This window comes from Amblyomma mixtum, chromosome 3 (assembly GCF_055824585.1).
Source record: "Amblyomma mixtum isolate Tamu chromosome 3, ASM5582458v1, whole genome shotgun sequence".
Classification (NCBI taxonomy): Eukaryota; Metazoa; Arthropoda; class Arachnida; order Ixodida; family Ixodidae; genus Amblyomma; species Amblyomma mixtum.
The window spans coordinates 416,253,842-416,268,250 of record NC_143014.1 but is presented as its reverse complement, the minus strand read 5'-3'; the positions used below and the strand labels follow the sequence as shown (position 1 = coordinate 416,268,250).

General features: G+C 45.9%; 1 pseudogene; it reads left to right on the top strand.

Annotated features, from left to right (window-relative positions):
• The first annotated feature begins 272 nt into the window (after positions 1 to 272).
• LOC149357753 (uncharacterized) lies at positions 273 to 14,120 on the top strand (annotated as a pseudogene).
• The last annotated feature ends 289 nt before the right edge of the window (positions 14,121 to 14,409 follow it).

The following is a 14,409-nucleotide window of genomic DNA, read 5'->3' as shown; positions in this document are numbered from 1 at the left end:
GAACTGCGAAGAACGGTCATTTATGCTTGTATTAATGAAAAAAAAGCATTGTTTTGAGAGTTTAGTGATGCAAAGCGGCGGCGTGGTGGTTACGTAACTGTGGAGGCAGTCTATTTTTCCATGGTGCTCTCCTTCGTTGAGTGCGTCTGTTGATCTGTGTTGCCTTTTTGGACGAGCACTATTTGTGGAAGCAAGTGATTGTAGTTTTTGTTAGCTGCAGTACTCAGTTCGAAGGCTTTCTTTTAGCAGCAGGCCGTGCACTTTATCGCAGCATGCCTCCTAAAAACGGTACCTTGCTTATTTTGAGCCCGGTACGTCGTCACGAAAGTTCCGCGGCAAACCGTGTGGAGCCAGCGGCAAAGCGAACCGTCGAATGAAGTTTCACAGGTGAGCCGTTGTGCATGGCACGTTTGCAAAGACGCCCGCTGCCCCCAAATTTCTCCCCGTACTCCTTGGGCCGTACCTTGGGCTTCTACGAAAAAAAAAATCGATGAACAGAGGCAAGTAAGCCTGTTCACAGCGTGTCGTGGGGCCCGCACCGAATCGAGGCGAGTGCATATTTGAGGGATGGGGGCGGATTTAAAAGGCAGTGGTGAATAGGGGAGGTGCGTTTCCGAAGTGAATGCAAACAAGCATGGAAAATTCGTCTGCCAGCTACTTCCGCTTCCAAATTTCTTCCACGCACTGCCTTCTGCATAGCAAATGCCCTGCATTCATGCATCGTTTATTCGCTAATCTATTTGTGCTGCGACATTGCGTATTGCACAGCATCACGTAAGATCAGCGTGTGCTGTGTATGAACGCGTCCTGAGCGCAGAAAATGACAATTACGAAAGGTGCGAGTGTTTCCTAGTGGTTATAATATTTCCAGCGTAGACTGGCTCTTCTGCGTATGCAGGGCAGTCGGCTGTGTGCGCGATGGAACTACTTTAACGCGTTGGTTCTTATATATTGTTTTTTTTTATTGCTGCACCACGAAGGCAACGAAGGCTGAGCTTGCACAGTTTAGCAAACGGTTGATTTATTTGCCTCAAAGCGTTTAAAAGCTGCCAGTGGGCTAGCAGACTATCCGTACATGCAACCGTGCGTGCAGCGCGTCTCAACACGTCGCAGTGCATATGCATAGAAAGTATCCGACCGTTTACAATATTTTGGTTGTACTTCGTGAAAAAACACGCTACGAAGCAGAACAGAGACGACGTCTAGTTGGTCTTGCGATGATGCAATACAATCAGCAGTGTTGCAGTGGAAATAAATTAGTGTTAGAAGCGAATTAACACAGCGAATGTCTTGAAGCAAGCAAGCAGGGGGAGAAATTTGGGACCGGAAGTAGCTGTAGCAGACGACTTTCTCATGAGCCTCCGCGCTGACTCTGGAAACACACCGCATCCATTGAAGGGGGGCAATCTCCAAGCAGTACAAAGTTCAAATGGTTTGCCCCCTCCCCCCCACACTCACACACTGATGTACTACCCTACTGCGCTTTGCCGCAGAATAAATCTAAATTTTCGTGTAGATGTTGAGGGGTTCAGAGGCAATTCTTGCATTCAAGCGAAGCCACATAGATATGGGCACTTAGACTTGCTGTGGTGGCTAAGTGGTTAGGTGCTTGGCGGCTTAGCCCGAAAATGCATGTTTGGTTTCTTGTGTGCCCTTTTGATAGCTTAATGTTAGCTGCCTTTGAACCAAGCAAATGCGGTATTATGAGAAAATGTTTTATTTTATTTGCCTATGTTTCCTACCCACTCTGTTGTGCTAATGCTTGTTCTATGCATGGACTCAAGCCGCTGTTGAAAAACGCTATTTTTAAAAATATTAGCGTCTCTTGTTGTCTACCTTGCGCGGCTGTTGTGAAATCATGCTCGAATAAAAACTGGCAATGCTGAACTGTAAGGCCACTTGTCACACTTTCACTCTTGGTCCTACTGTTTTGACACTTTCCCATATAAAAATTAAAGGAGTATAGAGACCAAATTTTGGTTGCCTGTTTTCTTGTTTCTAACGGTGCGTTAGACATTGCTATACATGGAACACCATGAGATATTTGGCTACAGCGGCCAAATAATTAATAATCAAATTTCATCTCTCACCTGATTCGGCTTCTGTTCCAAAAGCAGAGCGATGGCTACGATGTCAGGTCAGTATAGGTCACATGAGGCATGAAGAGAGCTGCAATATAATCGCTGCTGCTTCACTCATTGCGATTCTGCTGCTGTGGTGGCTCAGTTGTTATGGTTCTCGACTGTTGACCTGAAAAGCGGGGTTCAGTCCCAGCCACTATGATCACACTTCAATGGAGGTGAAATGCTAGAGTCTCATGTACACATTCAAGAACCCCAGGTGGGCGAAATTATCTGGAGCCCTCCACTATGGCTCCCTCAGCCGGGGTCGCTTTAGGACGCCACAACTCCCATGAACCATGCACCAAGCCCATTGCATTTCCAGCTCTTGCGGCAAGCTGACTTTAGCATCGCAGTGAATTAAAATTACGAAGCAGTGATTATGTTGCACTTTTTGTTTGTGTCTCACGTGACTTATACTGACCTTTCACGTTGTAGCCATTACTTGGGTGTTGAAGCTGAAACAGGTGAGAGAAGAAATTCGATTATAAATTATTTATTGGTTGTAGGTTGATGTCACATGGTGGTTCATGTATACTAATCTCTTATGTAACATTATAAAGAAAAAACTTACAACCTGTGATGAAAATATTAAAATGTGGAGGGAATCGGAATGATGTTCATGCGGAATGATACCAACTCGGGGTATACATGAACAGGTTGCAGTCACTCACTTGAATACTGATTTTTTTTTTCTTCTCTTACTGATGAAGCCTTTCCAATGTTTTTTGTAGCAAGCTAAAGATGAGGTGCATGACAACGCCTCTACAAGTCATCTCAACTTGGATGATGAGCCTTCAAGCCTGCATCTTGATGACAGCATTTCTGATGCACAACTGCCAAGGCTTGATGAGGACACCGATGGGCTTGACAACCATGTGCTGGAGGACCCCGATGAAGACTTGTCGGAATTTATAAGAGCGAACTCCGAGTCGAGACTTCCACACCAGAACACTACCCACCTGCTGGCGATGCTGCTTGTATTAACATTTGTTGTTGCTGCTCGCCTTCCTTAGACCACGGTGTAAGAATATATTTAGGTGTTGACACTGGCCGCCCGCCGCGGCGGCGAGCGCGCACAGATTGTGTTCGCCCTCTAGTACATGCGCCGACCGCAGCGGCGCGGGGGCGCTGCGGAGCAGAGGCCCTTCGCTTCCGGTGCGGCAAGCGGCGTGACCAGAGCCGTATATTCCCTTCTCCGGCGTGCCCTGCTTTAGGTGCCCTTTTAGGCTGCGTTGGTCGATGTTTTGGGCTGAGAGAGTGCATCACAAGCTGTGAACACCACGATCTCAGCTTCCACGTCGTCAGCTTCCATCGTGGACGAGCAAATTTTGCTAGAACTAGCTTTTTGTGTCGCGGTTTGGCACAAGCCGGATTGACAGTTGTGGAAACGCACGTGGTGGCGCGGGCCGACGCCATGGACAGTCTTCGCGGCCTATGTGCATTGTGTCTGTGATCTGTTGTTTGTTGCTGTGACACACCTGTCAACTTCAGCCGGGTCCAGAAGTCTGCTAGACGCAATTATGGGTAAGAAGTGCTTCGTACCCAACTGCAGTTCGGGCTACCGGAGTTGTCCGGATCAAGTTTCACTTTTTAAAGCTCCGTCGGAGCCTGCTCGCTTAGAACTTTGGCGCCGGGCAATTCCCAGAGCAGATAGGATATTGCAACCGAGCGACCACGTCTGCGCGAAGCACTTTCCCGAGCATATGATATCAAAATCGTACTATGCCGAGTTCAATGGCAAGGTACTTTTAAATGTACCGAAGAAGATCCCGGTGCTGTCGGCGAATGCTGTGCCCAGTATTTTTCCCGGGTGTCCGAAATATCTGACAAAACCGACAAGGTCAAGAAAGCCTCCTAGAAAACGACAGTCTACGGCCACGTGTGGCGACCAGTCAAGCAAGCGGCCCGCTCCCGCCGCTGTCGCACTGCCCGTTGGGACGGTCTGTGAAAAACAAAAAGGCACCGATCCATCATCGAGCCCTCAGAAGAAACTGCAGACATGTGAGTGGAGTGATCAAGGAACGTGCCCTTCTCCCACCATGGAACTTGGAGGCACCTCCTCAAGTGCCACCTCCGTCTTCCTTGGCGTTCATGACGTTAAGGTTTGTTCTCTTCTGCACTGCTCCGGGTACTTAATATTCTAGGTGCTTAGTGTTCCCTGTACATAACTTTCTGCTAACCGTATCGGTCCTCCCGGCATGCCATAGATACCTATAGGTGCCCCTGGATAACGAGATACAGTTGCTTGCAATACAGGTTAATAGTAACTGCCCAGCCCAGGACATTAAATAATTTAGCTGTTGTTAACATACAGCATGATTAAGCCCTTAGCTTTTGAAGCAGTCCGCGAAACTTTTGCCTGTAGCTTTCTGGGTTTGGCTGCTTTTGATAGTAGCATATGTTTTATAACAATACCTTAAATCCATTTCCACTGATATAATTTCTCTCATTTTTCGTCAGGACAACCGCACGAGTCCACATCAGGGTGGTCCAGATGGATTGTGTCACGTCCAGACTGAAGCACCATTGGCAGCATGCAGCAGCCTCGGATTAGTTGAGGAAAGTCACGAGGGAGTGTCTGTCAGCGGCCAAGATGAAAAGGAACCGCTCACATTTTCATGTCTCTCGAGTTATGTATCCAGCATTCAACTTCCAGGAACCTCGTGGGCAACACAAGTTGTTGATAGCTTTGGTGTGGAGGCTGTAGTCTTCACGGAAGTGGCTTTGGCGAAGAAACGCGACCAGGCACCTTTCCTGAGGAAGTCATTAGATGCTACAGTTTCATCCAGCGGAATGCTGTCACTGCGTGCCTTCATTTATGGTCACCCTATAACTGTCAACGCCATAAGCGGCGATGTTGTTCCATGCGGCCTAAGCGACTTGGAGAGTGTGATTCACAAGTTTCACAACCTGCACGTATGCGCTGGTGGCCCCGGTGGCGAGATGTACCACAACATCCAACCCGAGTGTGCATATATCGACGCATGTGGCGTGTGGAGGCACAGAAACTGCATGTTATTTTCTGAACAAGCAAGTTGCGACCGTTGCGAAAGATTGAAAGACACACTCCGGATACATTACTCCCGTATGAAGAAGAGAGGAGAAATGAAGCACATTCGTCTTTTAAGCAGCCCTTCCAAAAAAGCCCGCATTGACCTTTTGCGGAAGGCAAGAATTTCCTGCTACAGGTCCAAAGTGCGACTTCTAAAAGGAAAAAAAAAGCTTGAGGCGGAACTGAGCAAATGCAAAGCCAAGCTTAAACAATTAAGTGATGAAACACTTGACCGCATTTCTCGTGATGCGAACCTTACTGAGGCACAGCAGCTTGTGTTAAAGGAATGTGTGGCTGCTGGCAAGACTGGTTCTAAGAAGGGACGACGATACTCGGACAGCTGGATCCTGCTTTGCTTGCTCCTTCATATCAGGTCACCAGCAGCCTACAGGTTCCTGATGGAAAACGAAGTGCTCGCATTGCCGTCAGTCCGAACAATACGCCGGTATGTCTCTATGGTGGGATTTAAGTCGGGATTTGACAGCAAGTTCTTTTCTGCTCTGAAAAGGAAAATAGAAAAAATGGACGACTTCAAGCGACATGGGATTATCATGTTCGATGAAATGCAGGTTAGAAAAAGTAAACGTGTCAATTCTCGCACGATGACATATGTAGGGCTGGCAACAGACGCTGGAAACGCTGATGAGCTCGCTGATCACGCCCTCGTTTTCATGTTCTGTCCTTTTGGCGATAGCTACGCTCAACCTATAGGGGTGTTCGCAGCAAAAAATGCAACCAAAGGCTCCATTCTCGCTCAGTTGCTTCTCCAAGCTATTGTGATGCTCGAAGAAGCCGGTGCAAAGATTCATGGGTTTGTCTGTGATGGCGCGTCAACAAACAGGAGCATGTGGAACATTCTAGGTGTTAATGGAAGCCTCAAGGAGAGCTGCAACTCGTTCACGCACCCAGTTGACCCTGAAAGAAAAGTTTTTGCGTTTTCTGACACTCCACACTTGTTTAAGTGTGTGAGAAATAGACTTAAGCAGCAGCGATACTTGAAAAACGAAGGACAGTGGATCAAGTGGGAGTACTATGCTGAAGTCTACAAGGAAGACGTTGCCAACGCGGGGGGCCTAAAAGTCTGCCCGAAAATAACGCACTCTCACATATACCCGAGTAACTGTGAGAAGATGCGTGTGAAGTTAGCCACCCAAGTCTTTAGCCGCTCCATGGCGGCGGGTATTCAGTTTTATCGGGAACAAGGTATCCGCAAACTCATAGGCAGCGAGAAAACTCAAGAATTCACGTTGTTTTTAAACAATTTGTTTGATGCACTGAACAGGCGATTTCCAGCAGAAGGGATCACAAGGAACAGCCGAGACCTCGCAATTCTCAAGCATGGAATTGACTGGCTGGACAGCTGGGAAAGAGAACTGGAAAGTGGCAACATTATAAAAGACATGTTCTTGACGAAGAGCACTTGCGAGGGGCTTCGAGTCACATTGAAGTCCACTTTGGATCTTTGTGAGGTGCTGCTTGATTGCCACAACTTCAAATATGTCCTAACCAACAAAATGAACCAAGATCCTATCGAGCGGTTCTTTGGCAAAATACGGTTGGCAGGAAGCCAGAATGATCACCCTTCGATGCCCACCTTTAGGCAGCTTTACCAGACGCTGTCGATCTACAGTATCCTTAAACCTCCGAAGTATGGCAATTGCAAAGTCGTCGAGGGTGAGGAACCATTGCTGGATGCGTCATATTTCAGGGCCCTCATTAGAACAGACGACAAAGTGGCATCATGCCCTGGATTCATCAATCAAATTAAAGAAAAGCTAGACGATCTAGTTTCAGTAGAAGACTGGGAATGTGAAGATATCGTTCGGAAACACAAATCAGACGGAGGGCAAATTACAGACTGCATACTTTATTATGTCACCGGTTTTTTGTGCAGAAAGATGCGAAGAGTTACCAGCTGCGCTGCTTGCTTGTCAGCCTTCAGCGTAAAAAATAATTCTTTTGCTGAAGCAGCTCTAACAAATGTGAAGACCAGAGGGGGTCTTACCCACCCTAACGTCAACATATTTGACCTTCTAAAGCATACGGAGCGGTTTTTGTTGACTATGCAGACTGCCACACGGTGTACTGGGACACCATAGACGCAGTGATCGATACATACACGATGACATTCCCATGTGCTGATCACAAGGAAGAAGTACTCGCACAGCTCCTCCACTATTACGTCAGCATGCGTATGAGGCAGCATTGTAAGCACACCAATGCAGTCATGACAAAGCAGTGTCAAGAAAAAAAGAAACAGGCCAAGCTGTGCTCATCCTAGATGATAGAGGATGATTCGCTCAGTGTATCGTCCAAATAAACGAATGCAGTGATGATCACAATTGCAGTCACGGTCTTGGCTCTTGATTACACGAAAGTAGCCCAGTAGGTTGTGATTCACTGTGTTTTGTGCGTAACCTAGTGACTACAGGAAATCACATCTCTCAGAGAGGCTACTTGTAGTAATAAATATGTTTGTTCAACAGAATGGCTATTCAGGCCGCATTTGAGCAAAAAAAAAAGCAAATTGTGCTGTTAATGTCCCGAAGGGGCATATGGGCATTAATAGATGCCGCAATGGAGGGCTCCAAACTTAGACCACATGGGATTCTTCACATCACACAGCACACGGGCACCTTTTGCGTTGTTTCGCGGCCACCGCAGCCGGCATTACACCTACGTTCTCGGGCCTAGTGCTAGAGACAACCACTCAGCATCGTCGGTGCCGACCTGAGGGATAAGATTGGCAGAAACAACGCCAGTGGCATTTCCAGTAACTATTTGCGTTTCGCGTACCTAATTGTGGACTGCACTTGCTATTAAAAAGCCGCAAATGCACACATGGATTTTTGTTTTGGTCCCGGCGTTCGCGTGTATAGCGGCAGTGGCGTTCTGCAATACAGCACAAGAGCGCGGGTTCTATTCGTGGCTGCGGAGTAAGTATTTCTGATGCAGGCGAAATGCGGAAACGTCCTTGAGGTTTCTGTGCAAATTAAAGAACTCCAGGTGGCCGAAGTTAACCATGCTCTCAACACGGCGGTCATCTCGCAGCATTGGCGCAATACACTGCTCAAGCAATGTTTGAATGTACACGTAGGCTCTTCAGGCCAAATGTGGGCGCGTTGAGTCCGACCTTTTATATTTAAGAGGCAGTGTAGTTAACTATGCTCACAGCAGTCGTGCGGATGAACGAAAAAAAAATTTGCTATGAACGCATTTCGATACGAGCTCGGAAGCAGCACAGGGCTGCGTCCTCGCTGCTGTTCCGCCCATTCATGCAGTCTCAGCAAGAAAAACACGAAGTAGCCCAAAATTATTTGGTGTCGACAGCAGTTTCAATCCTTCGTTGTCTTGCCGCACTTCACAAAGCACGCGTACACGCAGCGGCACCGAAAGATCCCGTGGCATCTGCATTACGACTGCCGAAGCTCGGCGACTAGGGGCCCCGGGTGCGTAGCGCCATCTGTCAGCGTTCGAGAGAAGCGCAGGGAGCGGCGAACAAATCCTGGTCGCGCCGCCGAGCGCAGTGTCAACACCTAAATTTATTCTTACACCGTGCCTTAGACACAATCTTAGTAGCACAGTGTGTCGCTGCAACATTGCAACAACATTGCCTATGTTGCGCTAACATTAGGCCACATTTACCCTACATAACGCAAAAGCTAAAAACATTCTTCAACATTAGATAATATTGCTACAATATTACCAAGCAACAATGATAACGTTGCTCTAAAGTGGTCTTTTCACATTGCAGCAATATTTTTAAGTGATGAATAAATGCTGAGCCACATACGATGGCATTGCTATAACATTTATGCTATACGTTAATTGTCTGCCCTTTCGGGCTATTTCTGAAGCGCAAATAGAAAAGCCGGGACCAGATCACTTCTCCTTACCCTGAAAATATTTAATTATTTTTTTTGCTTTGAGTGCAAGCTTGCATGTTGTGTGTATGCAACTGGTGAGCAGTGCAAGTGTACTTGCACTCTGTGTTACTGAAGTAGAAAGATATATTTTTATCGACGATATTTTTAAACAGCTGAAATTACTTTGTTTTTCAATTAAACACGCAGACAAAATTAAAACTGCCGAAGAAATTTAGTTCTGGTTTCACTGACGCCCCGCAGTCTAATGGCCATGGAGATCACCGTCACCAATCCAAATCCAAACCCCCCGGCTATTTGCGGCCGCGCCGAGAGCCAATCAGGCGACGCGCGCTCATCCGAGAACGCGCGTGTCAGCGGCAGTCGTGGCAAGATCTTCACGTTCTTTGTTCTTCGAGTACAGTTTTCTTGCGGTCGCCGTGCCCGTGCTGCTGTGTTTCGTTGTGGTTTCACTGGAATTCAGTTGAAACGGCAAAGGCTTGCCCAGAGGATGACCTCAGTGGTGAGTGATTTCTAGACTTGCTTGGTTGTGCTGTGACATGTTGGTTGGCACAAAGCCAGTAGTGTATATATGTTACCCATTCCCTTCGTGACAGTTTGATAAAGTGGTACATTCGTTGCATCATGAAGAGAGTGGAGTGTTCGCTAAGCGAAGTGTACATTTGGCAACGACGCCGAAGAACAGCAGAGGCTGTTCACGACAAACTAGAAAACTGTTTGGAAGTTGTGAGTCTTGATAATGGTCGTGGCAGCAGATTGTGCGCAACAGGAGCAGAACAGGATCAAGATGCATTTTCATTGCATAATGTTATTTTATCCTCTTTATCAGCGCCAGCCAAGCAAACAGATGAAAGCCGCTGTTCTCACTTGTCGGATTTTGGCACCGCTAGCAGCATCTCTGACATAGGAAGTGCAGCGTAAGAGTTGTCGCAGATTTCTGACATGAGGAGTTTTTGGTTTATGAAGATAGGATGACACCTGATCTGGTGCGGCTACTCAGTGTCTAGAGCGCGAGTTATGCGTATGAGCAATTAATAGCCAATTACCTAATTCACACCTGCATTCCCCGCTTAAAGTGCTGAAGCCATACCATCTAGAGTTACCCACGGATGCTAGAAAATTACTAAAGACGCAGGGGCATACTGATCCAGCAGTGATGACCGATGGTCATTACCACTACTTTGGAATTTTTTGTTCTCTGGAAGAACATGTGCATGTTCCTTAACGTCTGCACTTTGTGCGAGGGCATTACAGCAGTTCTCATGCATTCTGCTGGAAGATAGCATAAATCCAGCGGCATTGTAAGCAAGGAAACAGAATTTATTCTTTCACTCGAAATTGACACTGCTGGATCATGCCTAGTAGTTTAGTTTTGAGTATATTTGATGTCACCTTTCTTTTCTCTTTTTCACCCTCTTCTTTCACCCTCATCTGGAGTAGCATGCCAGGCCCATAGCCAGGGAGACCTCTCCATTATTCATTAAATTCTCTCTCTCTCACACACACATTCCCCAATCAGATGTATACTCTTATAACCAACATTAATGACACTGGACAGCGGTTTGCGCCAAGGGTAAGAAAAATGAAATATTGATTGGTGTTCAATCACCCTTCATCATCATCAGCCGGACTATACCCACTGCAGGGCGACAGCCTCTCCCATATTCCCCCAATGAACCCTTTCTTGTGCTAGCTGCATCCACTTGACACCTGCACCTAAGATCATCCCACAAAAGTTTGTGATGTAGCTTATGTAACACAGGAATAATCGGCCGGTAGCAACTTTGCCTTTCAAATTGTGCACAGCAGTAAGGCTGAAATAGACTATAGGCTGGGTCTGCCCACTTCGCTCGGTTTGCTTTGTCGGCCACCCGCCATGGCACAATTGAGGGAAGGCAGAGGGAGTGATGTGCCACCACCTCCAGTCGGCTACGCCTTCATCTAGAAACGCCCTTGTGGTTTTAAGTAAGTCAATAGCCGTCCCCACGGCTGACACCAGTAGGTCCGCTTGTCGTAAGGCAGGATTCAAGCGAGACAGCAGCACTGGCCATCGCTGTGAGGTGCGGGAATGTGAATTTTTGTTTGTCAGTTATTTGCTTGCTTTTGAGGACTTTTAGGTGGCATGAATAGTCAATGCCTTTTATGTAATGAATGTATTTTTAGCCACTTTAAGGAAAATTGGTTGTTCAGTCCGTTAAAATATGGCACGGTGCCAGGGAAGGGCGTTTTTTTTCTTCACTATTTCGGTTTGAGCCAAGTGACTGGACATAAATTCATTGTACAGAGCTGTCCAATCTCTCTGTTCATTAAGGAGTGTAAAATATTTGTTAGACGTGTGCCCACCAAGATGCTTATATTAGGAAATTTTGGTTCTTTCTTTTTTTTTTTGCAGGGATACAGCTTCGCTTGTGACTTCATGAATTAGAAGAGACCATCTCCGTGAGCAGCTGGAGGCTGCCAGAAGATAAGCTTTTTCTAGACGTGCTAAATTGTTCAGGGAAATGTTGACAGTGCTTTAAATTTGTAATTTTCCAGTGCGTCGGCGCATGGCCAAAGAAGAGAAGAAGGATACATAAAGAAAACAGTGCAGCAACAGGGACAAGAGAGAAGATGAGACAGGTGCTGACTGGCAACTGGAGGTTTATTGAAAAGGAACGCATAAAATCTGCTCTCTTTACAAGCAAGAGCGCGCACGAGCTGCACGAATACTGATAAGCTGTCAACTTCAGTCATGGTGGTCAGGATACAATTGTTCACAATCGTGAACAAGGATTGATGGGTTCCTTACACATGTGTCGCGGAACCCTTCCGTCCTCGCTCTTGGTTGTAAAGTGGGTATATTTTATGTGTTCCTATTCAATAAACCTTCAGCTGCTAGTCAGCACCTGTCCCATCTTCTCTCTTGTGCCTGTTGCTGCGCTTTTTTCTTCAAGTATGTACCATCTCGCCGTTTTACTGAAGTGGGGAAGAGGGATAGAACACGGCGCTCACTGACAACTGGTTATTTAACGGCGCAGACACTGATTAAACGCCCTCAGACCAGCGCAGCAGGACAAAAAAAACTTATCACACTTTTATCATGAAAACTATGAAAGAAACATCATTTCTGCGTTATATGATACAATTGAAGTATCGATCGCACTTGTTAACCAGCTGTTTTAATAAGACAGCTCTGTCGCTTCACATGTGGTTTGTGGTCTGCTTCTGCTAAGGATCTTCACACTTGAGAATCTCTGTACAATCACTGCAGTGCTCGACAAGTTTGGAACCTGTCCTCATTCTTTAGATGTCTTGTGTACAGATTGTATTTACGGGCCTCCAGCATTTTTCCTCCATCAAAATGCGACCACCATGGCCAGGATAGAACCCGTGTCTTACGGGCCAGCTGCCGAGCACCATAACCACTGAACCACCGCGGCAGCTCATGTATCTGCGTGTGTGTGTTCCGTAGGGCTGGAAAACTAGGAACTTAAAGCAATGATGTTAACCAGCCCAGCAACTAACTCTGCTGTTCATAACACCTCTACTCCTTGTTTCTGAATGGCCAACTAGGTTGCACTGCTACTTTGTTTATATGTTGAAGTTTCTGCTCGAAATGAATGTCTGATATTTGTGAAATACCAAGTCCAGGTGGTGCATGTTTTCAAGGTGTGCTATTGTTGTGTAAATAGTTTACTGAAGTGTTTTGTATTTATAACATGCAAGTTGAGAGGTGTGTGTGCGTTTTCATGCTATGATATTGTGCCTAGTAACTGTTTAAAACATTAGCTCTAGTTCTTGTTCCTGAGTAGCTCACATGTATGAAGTTTTTTTTTTAATTTGTTGCAAGTTTCTTTATAAAGTAATTAAATATATCATATATGTGAATATGTAAGCCCACGTGGTCCATTTTTAAAGCTGTGCCTATGTGTTTGTGTAAATGTTGAGTGTATTATAAGTCTGCTTCCTTTTTCTAAATTATAATTCTGTCTATTTAAGTAAATCAGTCTAATTCTCAGAATAACCACGTGCGGTGGCATCTTCAGGTCGTTGCAGCTTGTAGCATCTAAATGATAGGAGCACTGGTAGAGAGCTGATGAATGTTACATTTAAGGATTTATTTAGAGTAAGCGGTCTGGAAAGTATGAAAAAGCAATGTGGGTTGCAGTGCAGTCTTGTATTTGTATTCTATAGCAAGCACCGCAATACTGTGTAGCATGGAGTAATGCTTAATTGCTCATTCTTGTGATCTTAACCTGCTGTAACCATTGTGGTATGACGATACCATTGCTCACCGTTTAGCCTTTCAAGAGATCACTTTATTGAGCAGCAGCCATTGATAGCTGAAATATTTCAGTAATTTAGAATGCTGTCTGAAAGTTTCTGAAACATTATGACCGCATTGCAGCAATATTGCAGTAACGTTGTCGTGGGAATGTTGCATGTTTGCAAATAAAAAGTTGTATCAACATTAAGAACATGTTGTAGCAATGTTGCATTAATATTGTCTCCAGAAGTTTCTTTAACATTGTCTGAAAGTTGATGTAATATTGGAGCAATATTGTCTCAACGTTGTCTTATGTATGTTGCTTAACCTGACAAAAATAGGACGCTAGCCACGTTAAGGCAATGTTAGAAGCTAACGTTGTAGCCACACTGAGGCAACAATGTGTGCTACTAGAGAAGTGGACAGCTTGTTGAAGCTGTTGAATGCGTTGCTGGGCCAGAACGTCTTCCCATCGACAAAATATGGCTTCAGGAAGTTATGGGATTTGCACAAATCAAGGATGGTGGAAGTCCATACATACTGCCCAACATGTCAGTGCCTGAAATCAAGCTGCGGCCTAGATTTCCAGCGCTGCACTAATTGTGCAGCCACAACGACTATGGCACAGCTGGTGAAAAAAGGAAGCTTTTTCATAACTGTCGACCTCAAACGTCAGCTACAGAGGCTCTTAAAGAAGTTTGGCGATATAGTTGGCGCAAACCTCCAGAAACTGACAACTGAAACTCATCAGGGAGCTTATAAGGATATCACAGATGGCCAACTGTACAGAAAGGTCCGCCATGAAAGGAACATGAATTGGAGTGACCTGACTGTTACCGCCAACAGCGATGGATCGCCAGTATTTAGGTCGAGCAAAGGGTCAGTCTGGCCAATTCAAGTAGCGCTTAATGAGCTCCCTCTTCCCTACCATTGGAAGAACATCCTCATCGCAGCCATTTGGTTTGCCAAAGGTCACCCACCTACTCACTTCTACTTGAAGACATTTGTCAAGAAATTCCACTCTATGGGCAGCTTCACATGGTCATTTGCGCGCAAAGTTGTGCAGTCAACAGTTGTGCTTTTGTGTTGACTCGCCAGCTCGCG